An 18,181-nucleotide genomic window follows, 5' to 3' on the forward strand; every position below is an offset into this window, starting at 1 on the left:
AGGAACAAGGTTTCTTTACTTCATGGTTTTTATAAAGAATGATAACAGCAGTTTTCCTGATAAATGGTTTTAAAATTGTAGGAACAATTGAAATCAAAAAGTTTTCTTTGTAACAATATGAGGATACAGTGACCAGGACAAAGAAGGGCACCACTGACTGCAGTCAGGAGACTCAGTTTTGTGGACCCCCCCACACACACACCAGACAGGGTACAAGTGTCCTGTAGCTGCTGCACCATTTAGGTCCTCCCAGGTCCATAGGGGAGATAGCATCATCCCCTCTGCACAACCTGCCCCAGCCACATGGCTAAGGAATTCATCCCAAATCATTCGGACTAAATTTCCACCCCCTTTCCATTCTACCCTGCAGATTTCCTTTGTACTCCCCTTCCTAACTCTACTGAATGTTAATAATGCTTCTGGTGCTGTCCCAGGATACCACCAAAAAGGTAGGTGAGTGCAGTGGGGAGCAGAAGGGCCAGCCTTGTCATCCTTCTGCTCCCTTTCCAGGTGACGCCTGGTCCACAGTTATTCCACAGGGCCCCATAAAGGACAAAGCAGACTCAATAAAGATTCTGGCTATTCTCTACCCTAGAATGGGGAGGAAGAAGTTTCTGACTGCACTCAGCTGTGCCCTCCTTTTTCCTTGTCCATGCGTCCCCATTCTGTTAAAAGAACACTTATTCAATTTAGTTGTGCTTCGGAGGAACTGTTTTCCTTCTTAAAGGGTTAGATTATTAGCTCGAACTGTAAAATAGAAGGAGCAGAGGATTTTGTCTTAAAGACATTAGCTGAAATCCTGGCTCTCCAGAGTACAAAGACACTAATACACATATGAAAATGTCCTCCATCTGTGTTACCTACTACAGTAGCCATGCATGGCAATACAGCATTTAAAATGCGACTTGTGAAACTGAGTGACTGAGTTTTAAATTTTATTTAGTTTTAACGAATTTAAATTTAAATGGTCACGTGTGACTAGGAGTTACTGTGTTGAATAGCATTGCTCTGAAGGCTACCTAGCTGTGTGACCTTGAACCAGTCACGCCATCTCTCTGACCATCATATCACTCACCTATAACACGCTCACGATCCTGACACTTTCTACTTTCCTGAGTTGACAAAGTATCTAAGTCAAAACTTGGCACTTAATCAGGATTCAAGAGACCTTAGCTGAATATAAAATGTGACTTTTATAAAAGTCTAGAAGAAATATATGTTAAAATTTGATGCCTGGATCTTTCTCCACAATTGATTTCTTATGGTTACTTTGTTCATCCAAACATCCTTTTCCTGCCATGACCTGAAAGAGGACAGGGGCTGGAGAATGTCACGCTAGTTGCAGGACTGTGGGTACCATCCCCTTATCCCTCACAGACCTGCTTTCCACGTCATTTCCCCTCAAGGCTGGGAGCAGTTGAAAGCAAGGCAAAGTGCTTAGCGTCGAATGTAGCCACAGATCTTTGAGAGCTTTGACAAAAACTTCTCTCCTCCTCTGTTTTTTAAACATGTTGTTTTCAGGAAAATCCACCCATCTGGTTCTGATTCATTTGCACTTAATTCATCAGAGGGCAATGTTGATGTTGTAATACCAGATTGAATTGCAAAAAAAAAAGTTTGTATTTACATATCTCTCAGCCTTTTGGATAGCAGATGGACAAATCCCCCTTAAGATCAGAGAAAGGCTACAAGATGGCAGCTCTAGCTCTCCTACAAACTCTTTATAAACCCCAAGTATGTCCTATTCTCTGGGGTATGGGCCTCCACCCTGGGAAATGAGGGTTTTGACTGAGTGGCAACTCATTTCCAAACTATATATAGTCCTGCAATGTGCAGAAGCCTAGCGGTTTTCCAGAGTATTGTTATCACTAGGAACTCACACAAAATTGGACAGTTTGGTGAAAGAAGTCTAGATGTTTTGTAATGATCAAAAGAGAAAAGGAAATGTGGTTTTTCAGAACTTCACAGGAAATCAGGAAAATCAAATAATCCCAGATCAACCTTGCTCTGCAGTTGACAAAATCACTGGGTTCCTAAATCAGACCTGTTATCTGAGTAGCTGTATATTGATCAAAGTCCTCTGGGATGATCTGGTGGATAAAAGACAGCGGCGAGGACTGGATAGGCGTATGCCTTACATGACAAGTCCAGTGCTTAAATTTAGGATGGTCTAGAACCAGAAACTCCTTCCTCTGGCACAGAACTATGTTGTCCAGCAATGATCACAAGATGAGCTATGACTGGTATCTAAACTGAGGTCAAGGCACTTTGGGTAGATTATGGAATGGAGTATGACTTGAGTTCAGTTGCCAAATGGTCTCTTAGGGGTCAAGAGCAGCTGCCTCTAGTTGGATCAAATAAATTATAGTATTCTCTATATAGCCCTCTCTTCTAGAATTTTTGTGATTCCATTCTTCTCAAATCCTGAAGGGTTATCTAGAAAATTCTTTGACTAATATGACAGTTATTGAGATTTTTCCATCAGAGTTTTTGGTTTAACGACCTCCTCCAGGATAACAATTCTCAAATTTTCATCTTCATACAGCATTTTACCCTGACTTCCTGCCTCCTATTCGTGCTTCCCCCTTACTGGCATCACTTGGAAGTCTTATAAGTGTCTCATGCTAAATGTATTCAAAGTGAAGATTAACCTTCTCACAAACTGTTCACCACTGATATTCTCTTCCTCAGTCAAGAGCAATGCCATCTACCCAGATGGTCAGGAGACAGTGGTTCAGGAGACACCAACTTCCGTCCCTTGGCTTTTTGTTGAACTCTCCTTGTGAACCTTGAAGTCTTAGAACACTTAGAACACTCTCACTCATAGGGCCCACCCATGGGCATGAAGTTGTTCACTCAAGAACTTTCTAGAAGAGTCATTTTGCCCTAGATTGTGAGGCCTGCAGAAGACATTCTTTTTTTTTTTTTTTGGTAGCACAAAATAGGCAGGACACAGTGAAAGTCAGAGACCTTGTTCTGCCTCCTGGGATTTCTCTCTACCTTCAACCCTAGCAGTACCATACAGGCTGTCATTCTCTGCATCTGCTCTTTCTTCACTAGAGGAAAAAGCTCTAGAATCATTTTCACTCTCTTTGCAGCCAGTTCACAGCCTGGCACATGGGAAGTATTCAGAGAATGTGTGAATGAATGAAGACATGGCACAATGAACTAATGAATAAATAATAAAGAAACATAGTGTCCAAGGAGGCACCACTCCAGCAGGCAGCCCTGGCAAACGGAACACACTGCCCCCAGCAGCAATCCAATGACACACCCTGCCCTCCTTGCCCAGCCCAGCCCAGGGAGGGTGGAGGCAGCTCAGGAAGAGTAATCCAGGAAGAGCTTAGGGGTCACTGGAAATTTCTCACCAACAATCAACAACCAGTCTGACATTTATAATTCATTCTCTCTCTCTCTCTCTCTCTCTCTCTCTCTCTCTCTCTCTCTCTCTCTCTCTCTCCAGTCATTTTCCATGTTTTTTCCTCCTCTCTCCTTACCCATTTTTTTCAATTATGACTTCAAACACCAAGATTTGATATGCAGGGCACTGTAAAAATGTGTTTTTCCCATCAGTCCCAATGAAATAGTTTCCACTGTCTGTTTCCCCTGCAGATAGCAATCAAAGTCCGGGCGCAACAATAAAAAAGAAAGTCCAAACTCTTGACTGGTATAGAATCTAAAACTTGTCCTTGGAAAGCGACACTCAAGGGAATTAATCATAAACACTCTTGAGTTGGCCCAGTCCGTCGCTGTTGAATACAGGGTGTTTGGAATGATCTGTTTCTGGGAGCTGATTTTCCTATTCTTCCTGCAGTTAGTCTTCCCAGAAAGCCAAAATAAGAGATCTTTGAAGAATACTGCTCCCTGAAGACCTCCAGTGGTATCTCTGGGGTCTAGCATGGGCTTTAGATCTCACGGTTATTTTCTTTTACTGCATCCCCTGGCTATATCCCCTAAGCTCTGACAGCATTGTCACCTGAACTCTTCATTCTCTCAGACTGGTTGTCTTGGCATCACCAGGTCAATACCTGGTCCTAACACTTAACTAGTTCCATGACCTTGGACTCTTAGTTCCATTTATAAAACTAGAGTACTAACCTGAGTCTCTAGTCTAGAGACTAAAAAGGGGAACTGGTCCTAAGCTGGTTGGAGGGACATTGTTTTGAATCCTTGTCAGTCTCTGCCTTCTCTGAGCTCTTATACCACTATTACCATGCTAACAGAATCCACAGACAGAATGGCCTTTAGAGATCATCAAGTGAAAAGTCTCATTTCAAGTGCTTAGTACTTGCACACACACACACCCCAACATCCCTCCCAACACAGAACACTCACATACCATATTATACCCACGTACCACACTACACACACACCCACCACACATACACATCACACACTTGCCACTCAGAAAACATACTTCTTATACACCATAGTCCTAACATACCCACACATACAACATGCTACATGCATACTACCCCACATACCCACACACCACACACAAACTATACAGTACACACACATACACACACACACACACATGAACACACAAATGCATGCACATACACAGTTGGACACTTGGGCATTTGTCATTTCAAATTTCAAGGATGGCATGTCCCCTTTGCCCTTTTCTTATGAGCTGGTCTTTGTAAGTAGGAAAACAGCTCTGGTGCCCAGAACAAGAGTTCTGAGTAAATATTCTGGGAAATAAATATAAAGAAAAGGGATATGCTGTTCTTGTAAAGTCTTTGGATCTTTGATGTGCTGAGACCCTATTTTCCATGACCACTGATGACCATCATAATAAGTCACATGCACCCTAATTCAGGCACCATGTTAGGGCATTACTCATAGGATGAACTTAAGCCTTGCAATATACCTCCCTGTGTGTGGCTTGTAAGCAATCAGGTTGCAGGGCAGCAGTCATCCTCAGACATTCTCTGCTGCCTGAGGTCCATGCAAAGGCTGGGCTCCCCCTCCAGCTTTGCTCACTAGCAACTAGAAGAACAAGTTCACTTAAATCTGGGGTGCCCTAGGATTAACTGATAAAGGGACACTATTTCAGTCTTTCTGTGCTTCATTCATGAATGTTCCAAAAATAAAATAAATAAATAAATAAACTGGTGGGCAATCAGGGGTTAGGGCCATGGATCTCTCTAACATTTCATGCAACAGTAAACATGGCTAACATCTATGGTGCTGGTAGGGGACCCCTCCCAGAAGTCTATTATCATTCCAGAGCATGTGATGCTGGGTGATCTCAGTTCTAGCTTACTGTCAGTAACATAGTTTTTTACTCAAAACACACAACATTTTCTGTAGAGACCAAATTAGCTATTCTCTGCCAGCCTGTAGTTGGCCATTTGACCTACAAAACCCAATCTAACAATTCATTCATGATGTCATTACACCCACTGGGGCAGGATGAATCCCTGAGATTTATGAAGGTACTGGGCTCCATGAAACTATGCAAGTAAAATTCTAGTGATATCACTTAGAAAGAAGTCTGTCTGCTTTGGGGTGACTTAGCCATGTAGATAATAATTAAAACTAGCTTAAGAGCACTTTAAGTATGATAAATCAAGTATATGTATTTGTAACATGTATGGAACTCCTGCAGTTCCAAGACAGTATAATACTTTGAAAAAACTGGCTCTGGACAGAAGCAGCGTTTCCTATGGCTTGTTCCGTCTAAACTAGATTGTATACCCTATGACCAACTTCCTCCCTTTAATTCACATGGTTGGTAGTTTCCAAAGTGCTTCTGTGTTCATCATTGTATTAGTCATTCACTGACCTTGAAGGGTTATCATCTTTGTTTCCCTGATATGGAAATTATGGGTCACGTAGGATAAGTAGCTTATCAAGTATCCCACCGTCTATACCAGCAGAGGCAGAGCAGTGGGATTGCTTGGTGTTTGTGCCACTGCATTGTGCTGCCTCCAGCCAGCCCAAATTTGTCTGCAACTTAATACCAATAACCTTCTGGGGATGGCCTGGTATTATGCTCTGAGTGACTGGAAGAAGAAAGGGCGTAACTTCTGGGCATAGTCTTGACTCCAAAACTGCCCATAGGCAGATTCCTATTTCTATTTGACTCCAATGCATCTTTAAGTCTCACATAAATACCATTTTTTCCAAGTGGCCTCCCTTGATATTCCATCTAAGTTAGGGGCTAACGTATGTGGTGCTGGTATGGGACACCAACTTCCTCCCTCTCTCTTATATTCCCGTAGCATCTGTGCTTCCTATGTAGTCATATCATACCTATAATAACCTTCTTAATACTTTGCTGAGCTATAAAGCTCCATGAAGGCAGGGGACCGTATTCAGCTATAATAGTTCCCAGCACTCAAAATAAAAGAACTCATCTTTCCCTCTCCTAAGAAAGTTTGGACAGGTCCAGAGAGTGCCAGCACATCAATCAGAAGAAAACTTGCCCAAAGTACCCATAATGAAGTACACAAATACATTCAAGAAGGAGATCAACAGCTGGTCAAGTTATGTTAGCTGTCTGTCAGGTCTATATCCAGATATAGGAACAGAGGCGGGGGGAGAGGACCTGGAGCTTCTGTTTACAGCAGGTTTAGTCACTCAAAGCTCCCTCTAGGGGCCAGAGCAGTGCCATCTCAGCAACAGGTTTGGGGACAAAGTTCGCAGTCCTCTAGCTGTTTTAGTCACAACAGATGGCTCTGTACCTTGACAAATTGGTTTCCTTCTTGTTGCATGTCCAACTGTTGCTGAAATCTCAGTCCTTGTCGCTGATGCCAATCCAATAACAAGGACACGTTTTTTGAGAAAAAGGAAAAAGAAGGTTTATGGCTTTCCTAGCCAAAGAGAAACACAGGGGATTCTGCCCATCTGCAGGAAAAGGGGGCTTTTATAGAGGTGATCCAGAGAAAACGAGATTAGAGAGAGATCAGGGAGGAGAAGTTTAGGAAAAGAATATCAGAGAAGATCAGGGACAAGAACACCAGGAGACTAGGAAGGAGACGTTTAGGGAAAAGAAGATCAGGGAGGAGAAGACTGGGAAAAAGAAAGAAAAAAATGTAAGTTTCAAAGTAGTAGGGATTGGGAGCTAGAGATAGATTTAATGATGGAGTATCAGGGCAGGAGGAGTGTTTAAAGAAAGCATTCTGCTAGAACACAAACATATAGGAAAGCCAAACTAGAATCAGGAAGACTAGCTAAAATGCTAATAGACAGGTGGGAACTAATGAGAATATGAATTAAAATGGAAAAAATTAGTATAGAATGAACAAAATTGAAATGGACTCTGAAGGCACATTTTGTTCAACTTGATAATTGATGAGGCATATATGATAGTATCCCCCTTTGACTCACTTTCTGTCTCCTGAGTACTTTAATATCCTTTACTCTATTGGAATCATAAGAGAGCTGCTTATTAAATGAACTAATAAACAAGGTCCAGAGGTCATCTGCCTGCATCCCACAGCTTCCAGTGGCTTGGCTGAGATTGCGTTGCATGCCTCTTGGTCACCAGCTCAGGGTTCTGCAAAAAGCATCAGGCTATTGTGTAGCCTGGGGGTCAGGTTACAGGAATGAATCCACCTCACTTTCCCTAGGAACAAGCAGTCTTTGATCTTGTTTATTTATTCATTCAACAAACTTTATAGCAGTGCATTTCCCAGAAGAGAGATCCAGGGATTCCTTTCAGCTCTGAGAGACTGATAACAGCATTAGCAGCTGCGGGACCCAGGGCTGCCCAGCACCACACAGGCTCCACTGGCTGTGAGGCAGACTCCTTTGTCATGTTTACTGCTTTTCCTGATTACTGAAGAAATTCCAAGGTCATTGTAAAATATCTGAATAAGAAATGTTAAAAAGATAAAAATAAAACATAGTTGGGTACTACTCATTTTTTTCTACAATAATAATAATTAATAAATAAATAAACATGGAACCCCTGTTAACTGCTGGGCACTTAGGCAAGACACCTTGATATAGAGCATGTGACCTTCACAAGAGTCCCAGGCAAGTACTGTTACTACCTCTATCCTACAGCGAAGGAAACTGAGTCTCCAAAAAGTAACTTACCCAAGTTCACAGCACTAGGAAATGGTAGAGGCAGAATAGAAGCCACGCCCTGTGATCCAGGGCCCACTCACTGCACCACAGCCATACAGAAAGGATCTCTCTCCAAGACAGACGTATTTAATCATTATGTCTGGAAGAAAACGTTGTTGTCTCTTTCTGTTCTCCAAAACGTTTCTTGGGTTTTATTAATGAGAGTGAAAAATCCAATCCAAAATTCATTAAAAAAAAACAAAAAACAGTCAAGTTCATTGAACAAGTTTAAATAAATTCTTTCCTACCTACTTGCTGAGCCACTTGACCAAGGCAGGGAACTTAAACCTTGTATCAGCCTTTCTTTTTGGCTGCACTGTGAACTTACTGAGCGGTCTTGGGCAGTACATCTTAGTTTCCTCATCTTCACCATCTGAGGTTTGGACGGTCTCTGAGGGCCCTTCCGGATCTGACCTACATGGTTTCTCTCATGACATTCTGGAATGAGAATGGGCTTATTTTGCAAGACTATTTGTTAAAAATAAAGCTTAAGTATTCATAGGAATATTCAAAGTCGTGGGCTTACTAGGGGAGAGGAGATAGAGGGTTTTAGTTTTCTATGGCTACTGTAACAAATTATCACAAACTTGGTGGTTTAAAGCAGAAATTTGTCCTCTCCTTTCTGGAGGCCAGAAGTTTGAAATCAAGGTGTTGGCAGAGCTCTGTGCCCTCCAGATGCTCCTGGGGAGAATCGTCCTCCCCTCTTCCAGCTCCTGGTGGCTGCTGGCATTCTTGGCCTGCCTTTGCATAGCTCCAATCTGTTTCTGGTCTCTGTGGTCACATTGCTTTCTCCTCCTGTTCTGTATTAAAAATTCCTCTGCTGCATTTTTGTAGTGACATTGTGATTGTATTTAGGGTCCATCCAGATAATCCATGATGTCCCCATCTCCAGAAACCTATTTGATCATGCTGGCAACAACCCTTTTCCAATTAAGGTAGGATATATAGGTTCCAAGGATTAAGATCTGCTATCTTCGAGGGCTGTTACTCAGTATATTAAGAGTGACCACCGAAAACTCCATTTCATGATGATGCTCCAGTTGTTTTCTGTTTTTATTATTATTTATATATGATAGTGGAATGCATTACAATTCTTATTAAGCATATAGAGCACAATTTTTCATATCGCTGGTTATATACAAAGTATCTTCACATCAATTCGTGTCTTCATACCTGTACTTTGGATAATAATGATCATCACATTCCACCATCATTAATAACCCCATGCCCCCTCTCTTTCCCTCCCACCCCTCTGCCCTATCTAGAGTTCCCCTATTTCTCCCATGCTCCCTCTCCCTACCCCACTATGAATCATCCTCCTTATATCAAAGAAAACATTTGGCATTTGGTTTCTTGGGATTGGTTAGCTTCACTTAGCATTATCTTCTCTAAGTCCATCCATTTACCTGAAAATGCCATGATTTTATTCTCTTTTATTGCTGAGTAATATTCCAGTGTGTATATATGCCACATTTTTTAAAAATCTATCCAGTTGTTTTTTGAAGGATATTATGATGCACAAAAGAAACCAAACAATTATGCTGTGGGTATTTGGTAGGGGTGAGGAAGGGAATTGGAGAACATTAAAGTCAGCTGATTATAGTGCGTTTGCTACATAATGACAAGAATGTGTTCTACCTGAAACAAAACAATGGAATTATACTGATGGGCTAGAGCCTGCAGCTCTGCAAACTAGAACAAGACCACCAAAGAACCACAGGTTGGCCAATGAGTAATTTTCTGACACTAACCATTTGCTGTAAAATCAACACCAGAACTCTTCCTTAACCCATCCAATTCCCAGACGTACATTTATAATTATTTTCTTTGAGGAAAAACTAAAGCACACTTTCATTCCCATCAGTACATGTTCTTCAAGCTCACAAGAGATATCCTACCTTATGTCTTGCTTTGGAAATTCACTAATTTAAAAAAGTCAAGGCCCAAGAGCTGGGGTTGTGGCTCAGTGGCAGAGTACTTGCCTAGCATATGTGAGGCACTGGGTTCGATCTTTAGCACCACATATAAATAAATAGATAAAATAAAACATATTTTTTTAAAAAAAGTCAAGGCCCAAACAATATTAAACCAGAAGATCCCCAACCCCTTGGAAGCATCTCTGGAACTTGAACTCCTGACCGCATTCTGCCATGTGCCTTTGGTTGTCCTGTCAGGCACTGAGAGAGGTCAGCCTCGTCTAGCCACTTCATCTCTCCTCTGATTTAGAATAATCTTGAAAAAAATGTCTTATCTCTGCTGCTAAACAGTGAGCTCTTAGATGGCAGGGAAAATGTCTTGAAGAACATAATGGCTGATTTATTGAGCCACGTGTTCCCTCCAGCACTCAGCCCAGTCCCTATAAATCATGGAAGTGATTCTGGCTTTACAGAGAAGAAACTGAATGCGCAGAGCTGTACAGACAGAATTCATACTCTGTCCCCAAATCACACGGCCTTTTTAAAATCTCTAGCACTTAGTATAGAGTCCAGAATGTGAGAGACTCTGGAGACATAGTCAACGGATGAGAAAAGACTAGAAGAATACAAAACTTTAAAAAATACTTGTTTACATGAAGTGCTAGCCATACCACCTCTGGAATGCTAGAAAGGGTGAGGTCAGTGTGTGAGAGAGAGCAAGCAGAGGCAGACTGGGAGAGCCGTGAAGGGCAAAAGGAGCCTACCATGTCCACGGCAATGTCATAGGCATGGTTGCATTTGATGCTCCCGAAACAGCTGGGAGGCATGAAGTTGTACAAGGAAGAGGATTCTCAGCTTTAGTAATGCAAATATAATTTATGATGTTAAATGACTACAATTCATTTAACATAGGGACAGGATTCAGATCCAAATCAGAAGACTTTTGTCCAGTCCCTTTCCAATCATGCAACACTGCCCTCCTCTGCACATGAACTTTCCTGATAGGCTGCAAATCTCTTGCCTACCAGCAGCTTAAAAGCTCTGAGTCTAGCATTTTCCGCCAGCTCTAGACCAGTCACCACAAGCACACGTGCATATACATATGCAAACTTCCCTTTGTTATATTTACAATATAATAAAATTTCCCTTTGTTATATTTCTCCTCGGGAAGAAAAAACAAGGTAGGAGCCCCAGGAATGGTTAGGGAACCTATAAAGGGCATAGAATCAGAGTAAGTGACATTGTCATCATATTTTTCCCAGATCTCCAAGAATTTTTTTCCAATGACTTCTATAAATAAACAGAATATGCGTATATATTTCCCATAACATAAGTGAAATTGTAGCTCATTCAATACATGAATTTTATCTTAAGAAATCTCACACATTAGATGTGTGTAAACTTCTGGCCCCCTCATGGTCTTGCCATAGGACCATGGGACAATTACCCCACTTCCCATGGAAAGGGGAACCGCAGGATGGTTTTAAGGATGAAGGTGGTCATGAAAAAATTGTCTAACATAGATACAAGCAAATACCATTGATTGACTTATGCAATTAACCAGATTCATATATAAAATGGATATGTGTGCATATTCATTCTTTGAAATGTAGCAACTCTGTTACTTCAGTTCACCATCTCCAGTAAGTCACCAGTTATAAGCTAATTAGATGTGTCTTGCAAGCTCCTCTATTCTATAAACTCTGTGGGACATGCATATTTTTCTTACTTGACATTTTACTCCCAATGTTAAATACAATATCCAGTATAGGGTAAACAGTGTATGGATTGCAGAGTCTACTGAGAGCAGACAATGCTTTGGGTTGAGTCAAAATGTGAATACAATCAATTTCAACTTTTACTCGTAAGTATGTAAAGGAGGCCTCAAAAGAATCTTTTCAAGTGTATCTTCTAATTCAAACTCCATCATCTGCTCCAATTGTGAGACACTTAAAAATGATGTGCTTTTATCTCACATCATAAAATCAAACTGAAAATTCTGTGTATCAAATTTACAATTCCTAAGTTATCATATACTATTGCAGATATAGGATGAGCAATTGATTTTTGCCTGTTCTCTCTTCTCCCTTATCTGGATATGTCAGCCAAATTTTCTGTGGGCAGCTTCCTTCACTTTAGGTCTATATCACTTAAGGGAGCTGATCTCTCTGGGTTCCAGGGCAAAACATGTGACTCAAATTCAACCAATGAAAGTTCAAAAGCATCTTGGCTACCATGATAGGTCCAGAGATGAGCACATGATAGTCATTTCCAGGATTTGGGCTGGACTATTGTAGGAGCAGAATTGTCTTTCAGCAGAGATGGCCATACTGGTAAGATACAAGCTGAAGAATCTGGTGGCCATCTTAATGCTATAAGAACTTGCTTGAGAATGAAGCTGGTCAGAGAAAAGTAGCCAAGGCAGGTCCCTAAACACATCTTAATATCCATGGCAATGAAATGAGTTCATAAATCTCCCCCACCCTTTTTATTTTTTAGAAAACAAAGGAAGTTTTAAGAATTTGTTTTAAAGTTTGAGAGTACTTCCTCAAACTACCAAGAATCTAATAAAAATATCACATGCACCAAAAATTGAAGAAAAGCTGATAGAAGAAAAAATAATCTATCATTAATTTTTTACTGCTGTGTGGGATAAGAGCACTACCATTCACTTTTGACAATTAACTGGGCAGAGTCAATCCTCTGAGCACCTACAATTCGTTGGGCACTGGGTAAGTTCTAATACAGATGTGCCCTGGATTTACTTTGAGGGTTGACAACCCAGTACATGAGGAAAGAAGGATTTTCCTTCAAAGGATCATTACCCTGTCTTTCCTTGGGCCCAGCATAGAGCATTCAAGTTCCTCTGAATGCATTTATTAAACAGTGAATTAAAGGTCAGAAGTGGATTTCTCTTAGTCCTTAATTTCCTGTCTGTGTGCCAAGTGCAGGGGTGGGAGGGGCTTGTTAAATACCAGATGAGGATCCATGGAGGCCGGGAGAATTGCAGACTGCACCAGGTCAGCGGAATCTGGAGGCTTAAAAGCTGGGAGAAGCAGTTCCACATTGCTGTGGGGTGGGGGGGGGTGTCAGGAAAAGGACATTGGTTAAGGGGTTGATCTTTTTTTGAAGCAGGGCTTATTATTTAAGGGAACAAAGGGTGAGAGTGAGAACAGAGAGTCAGAGTTCATTAAACATAAGAGATGGAGGATGTAGAAGAGAAAAATTGATCCCACATCCCATTTGGGGGCTTTATTTTATGATTATCCATCTGAAACAAGACTGTACCACCACTAGATTCTCCCCTCAGGGCTGGATTAGCACAAAGATTCACACCAATTTGGGATTAACCAAGGACTCTGACACTGGCTATCCGTATTTGATACCCAGTAAATGATGAACTCTCTGAGACTCACTTTGCTCAACATGAAGTCAGAATGTCAACTTCGTACTCTAGGATGCTGTGAGGGCCCTATGCTAATGCAGGTAAAAGCACCTCAACAAACAAAGCTATGGACAGAGTAGAGACACAACAAAAGTCTGGTTTTCTTCTCTCTCTTCTCTGTTTTGTATCATTCAACAAATATATTGAGCCTCTCTCATGGGCCAAGTTGATAGGACAAACACATGACTGGAGTCAGACCAGCTGGAATTTGTATCTTACATCTAGCCATTTACCATTCCTAAGAACTTGACAGAAGTTTGCTTCTTTAAAGTTCAGATTTTTCTTTTTTTGGTGTGTGTGTGTTGTAAAGGATAGAATCAAGGGCTTTGCATATGCCAGGCAAGTGCTTTACTGATGAGCTACACCCCCAGCCCTAAAGTTCAGAGTTTGTTAAGAGTTAAAATAGACAGCCTAGCACACATTAGGCACTGGGTTCTATTCTCATCACCATGTAAAAAAAAAAAATAACTTGTCCATCTACAACAACCACAACAAAAAGTAACATAATGACTACAACCTAGGCCCCTTAAACACATTGTTAAAAAGATCAAATGACTCAATAAGTTAAAAAATGCTTTGTAAACATATACACACATATACGTGGATGTGTACTGACACACAATACACATATGTGTAAGCATATAGTTACATATATATGTACATATATATGAAAAAAGTTTCATATGTGTATATATATATATATATATATATATATGTATAAATTTACAAGCACTGAAAATCAGTTGATCTTCATGACCTTGAATCTGGCAATGGGTCACCAAAAAAGTGTATGACAGAAGAAAAAAATTGATTGGGCTTCTTCAAAATTAATAACCTTTCTTATCAAAAAACAGCAAAAAGAAAATGCAAAGATAATCTATAGAGTAGGAGAAAATATTTGCAAATAATATATCTGATAGAGGTCTTGTATTCAGAATATCTAAAGAATTCCCACAACTCAACAGCAAAAAGACAAAAAGCCCTATTTAAAAGAGAAAAATGAATAGAATAGACAGTTTCACCAAAGAGGTGAAAAAACTGGCCATCATGCACATGAGATAATGATCAACACCATTAGTCATCAGGGAAATGCAAATCAAAACCACAATGAGCTACCACTCCACACCCACTAGTAAGACTATGATAATTTTATTTTTAAAAAGAAGCAAAGAACAAGTATTGACCGGGATGTGGAGAAATTGGAATTCTCTTACATTGCTTTTAGGAATGTCAAATGATTCACTGCTATAGAAAATAATTTAGCAGATCTTCAAAAAATTAAACATAAAATTTTCATATGACCCCACAAATCTACTCTTATGTCTATACTCAAATAAAATGAAAACAGGTACACAGACAAGTGCATGCACACATAAAAATAATTAGCAGCACTCTCTGTAATAATCAAAAGGTAGAAACATTCCAAAATATCCATCAATGGATAAAAAAACAAATTGTACACACAGTCAGGTTATTATTCAGCCCCCAAAACGGAATGAAGTACTCATACATGCTACAAAATAAAGGAACCTTGAAAACTTAATGTTATGTGAAAGAAGTCAGACAGAGATGTTACATGTTACATAATTCCAACAACATGAAATATCTGGAATGATTAACTTCACAGAGAAAGTTCGAAGATCAGAGGTTGCCGAGGGCCAGGACAGAAGGGACAGGGAGAAAGAGCTTAATGAGTGACAGGAATGTTTTTTGGAACTAAATAGAGGTGAGGGTCATACAACATTGTGAATGCGTTAAATACCACTAAACTCTTTCACTTTACACTGATTAATTTTGTTGTGCAAATTTCATCTGACTAAATTATTCTTAAGTAGATTGAGAATGTCAATAATGCTCACAGGAGAACCATCAAAGAATTGTTCTACATCTAAATATTTTGTTTTTAAAGAAAATATAGTAGCAATCATATACATTTTCAATAAACCAAGGATTGCATAAGAAATCAACTAATAATATTATTTTGGAAAAAATAGACAATTATAAGCAACAGGACTCCAAAATTTTTAAACAACATAGCAGAATCATTGCCAATGATATCATTGTTTTATATAAAACCATTACCAAGTGAAACAAAAAAAAAAATTAAAACGATCCATAAGATTGCCAAGATGGCATGTAATACTATGACATAATAGCAAGTTTTTCCAAAGTATGTTACTTGTTTATTTTATTATTTGATGAGTCGTGTCCCTGTCTCTACTGAAGAATGTTTTCTCTTCAAATTAAAACTAGCTAAATACTATTTAAAGAACACTAAGTGACAACATTTGTTTCAACTCTAAAGCTCTGTCAGCTGAAAAAATAAAGTCAAAAATATAATTAACTTTGCTCTTGCTAAATCACAATAGATACCACTCTGTTTGTTTGCAACTCTGAATTTGTGTCATTTTTATAATTTTTTAAGTTTATATAAAAACTACATTGTTGAAAAAAATGCTATTTGATAATTAATAAAATTCGGCTTATTTGTATGTACATCAGCCAGAATCTCACTTTTTTAAAAAATTTGTTGTTGTTGTTGTTTTGCTTTGTTTTGTTTTGTTTTCAGACTGGGTCTCACTAAGTTGCCCAAGTTGGCTTCTAACTTGGCAATCCTCCTTCCTCAGCCTTCCCAGGAGCTGGAGGCTGGAATCACAGATATGTGCCACCACTCGCAGCTCAGATCTAACCTGTTGAACAAAACTGCTCTAAGTATCTAAAACAGGAAAAAAAGTTAATATAAGGATTTTCTTACAAAGGTGATAAAAGAATAAGAAGCCACACAGGACACCCCAAGGAACCTTAGAGGGTCAGGAATCAGAGGGCTGCCCAAGAACCCAGGTCACCTGGCTGAAACAGAAAGCATCATCAGTCAAAGGCTGTGGGGGAGATAAAGCCTGGCCGAAGACTCTACCCAACACACAAAGAGAAGAAACACTACAGCACCTTCCTTCTTCCCACCTTCCAATCTCACCCCCAGTTCTTCTCACGGGGGAAGCCCATCCTGAAGGTAGCTGTTGGTGCAGGAGCCTAGGAGACAGACTTCAGGGACCAGCCTCCTGCAGCATGAGGCCCAACAGGGAGAGGTCAAGGTCCAACACTACTTACTGTAGGATGGGTACAGCAACAAATAAATTACACACAGGTGGCAATTTATATTTCGTCTCTGTCCTCAAGGATCTTATCATCTATTGTGTGAAACAGGCCATGTAACAATTAGCTCACTCTTGAATATTTCAACAGATAATAAAAATAGCATATTTACAAAATATTTTCACACTTTTTTTTTTTGACTGAGGAATTAAACCTTGAAGAGATGCCATGGTCTTGAAGTTGCCATAACCCTGGGTCCTTCCCTTTCCATCAAACCCTTTTGTTTATACCATCATGGAGTCCTATCTATTTTTCTATTGCTCAAATCATTCACTTATTTACACCCCACAATTATTATTTACATCTTTATTTCCAAGTAAAAGTTCATCTCTCACCTCTACTATTATTACCTTTGGCTACAAATAATTTTCTGTTTTCAACAGTGTTGGTCTCCAATTTGTTTTTCACGCAGTCTCAATGATCTTTCTCTTTCTCTTTCTTTCTTTCTTTTTTTTTTAGCAGAGATATCATTGTGTTACTTATTTATTCAAATCCCTTCAAATTTTCTCTATTGCTCTGAGTTAAAGACCAAAGTCTTTAATGTAACCTAATTAACTTTGCAAAGTCTGGCCTCTACCCCCACTTTCCATTCCCTTTGCAAGCCCTTGCTCTGTAAACTCCCAACCACACACAAACAGGTCAGTTTTTCCAAAGAGCAAGTTCCCTCTAACCCCGGGACTTTGCAGGTACTGGTCCAAGGTCTGGAACATAGTCCTCAACTCTCCTGCTCTCACCTCCTAATCCTATTCATGATTCCTATTCATCTTTCAGGATTTTATGTCCAATATCCCTTCCTCAGGGAAAGTTTCCCTCACTCTCTCTTCCATCCCCTTTATGAAGAAAGATCCTCTTGCTGTAGGGACTAAAACCCACTAATACTTAAATTCGCAGCATTTTCACATTTTATAATTTTATATTTGTCCAGTGGTTGGATTGCCTCTGTCTCCAATATTTGTTTTATGAGGCAGATACTGTCTCTTTCCTCTGTCCTATATCCCCATTACCTTGCATGGTGTCTTAGCCTGTAGGAGAATTCCAAACATAATAAAGGAAGAGGGGAGGAAGCAAGGAGGAAGGAAGAAAAGACGGAAGAAAGGGAGAGACTGCCCAGGGTCCTCACGGTTGAGATGAGAAACAGGATTCAAGGTCTAGACCACTGGTTCTACTAAAATGTTGTATCTCACGGAGCAGGGAGAAAGCATGCACCTCCTCCACACTCTAAATAATCTGAACTTTCTATCCCTAAACTTGCCACTGTAATCATTCTTGCATAAAACATCTTGATGACCCACTCAACACCCTAGTTTGCCCATTCTGGACCACTTCTCTTCTAGTGACGTTCCTCTCTATTCCTATGTCATAGTGTGAGCCTTGGCATCACCAGCAAATGTACCACCTCCTAAATATCATGTTCAAGCACCCCACTTTCTAACCGTCACCCCCAACTTCTCCTACAGATCCATGCATCTGTTCTTTACCTATGATGATCTCCGCATATCAAGCTTTGTTTGTGTAACATTTTAATAATCCCTTAAAGATACTTCAATTCTTTTGTCACTTTTTCACCTGACAAAAACCCAAA

General features: G+C 40.0%; 1 long non-coding RNA gene across 2 annotated transcripts; it reads right to left on the reverse strand.

The window, feature by feature from the left end:
- Positions 1–7,595: 7,595 nt before the first annotated feature.
- Positions 7,596–16,612, reverse strand: LOC144367713 (uncharacterized). 2 transcript variants are annotated; one of them, XR_013427235.1, is made up of 4 exons: positions 16,408–16,612; positions 8,414–8,523; positions 8,056–8,185; positions 7,596–7,823 (listed from the first exon to the last, which is right to left on the reverse strand). It is a non-coding gene; the product is annotated as an uncharacterized LOC144367713 (long non-coding RNA). The 2 variants fall into 2 exon arrangements; XR_013427236.1 differs by having other exon boundaries at positions 16,421–16,611.
- Positions 16,613–18,181: the final 1,569 nt, after the last annotated feature.

This window comes from Ictidomys tridecemlineatus, chromosome 11, assembly GCF_052094955.1.
Source record: "Ictidomys tridecemlineatus isolate mIctTri1 chromosome 11, mIctTri1.hap1, whole genome shotgun sequence".
Lineage (NCBI taxonomy): Eukaryota > Metazoa > Chordata > Mammalia > Rodentia > Sciuridae > Ictidomys > Ictidomys tridecemlineatus.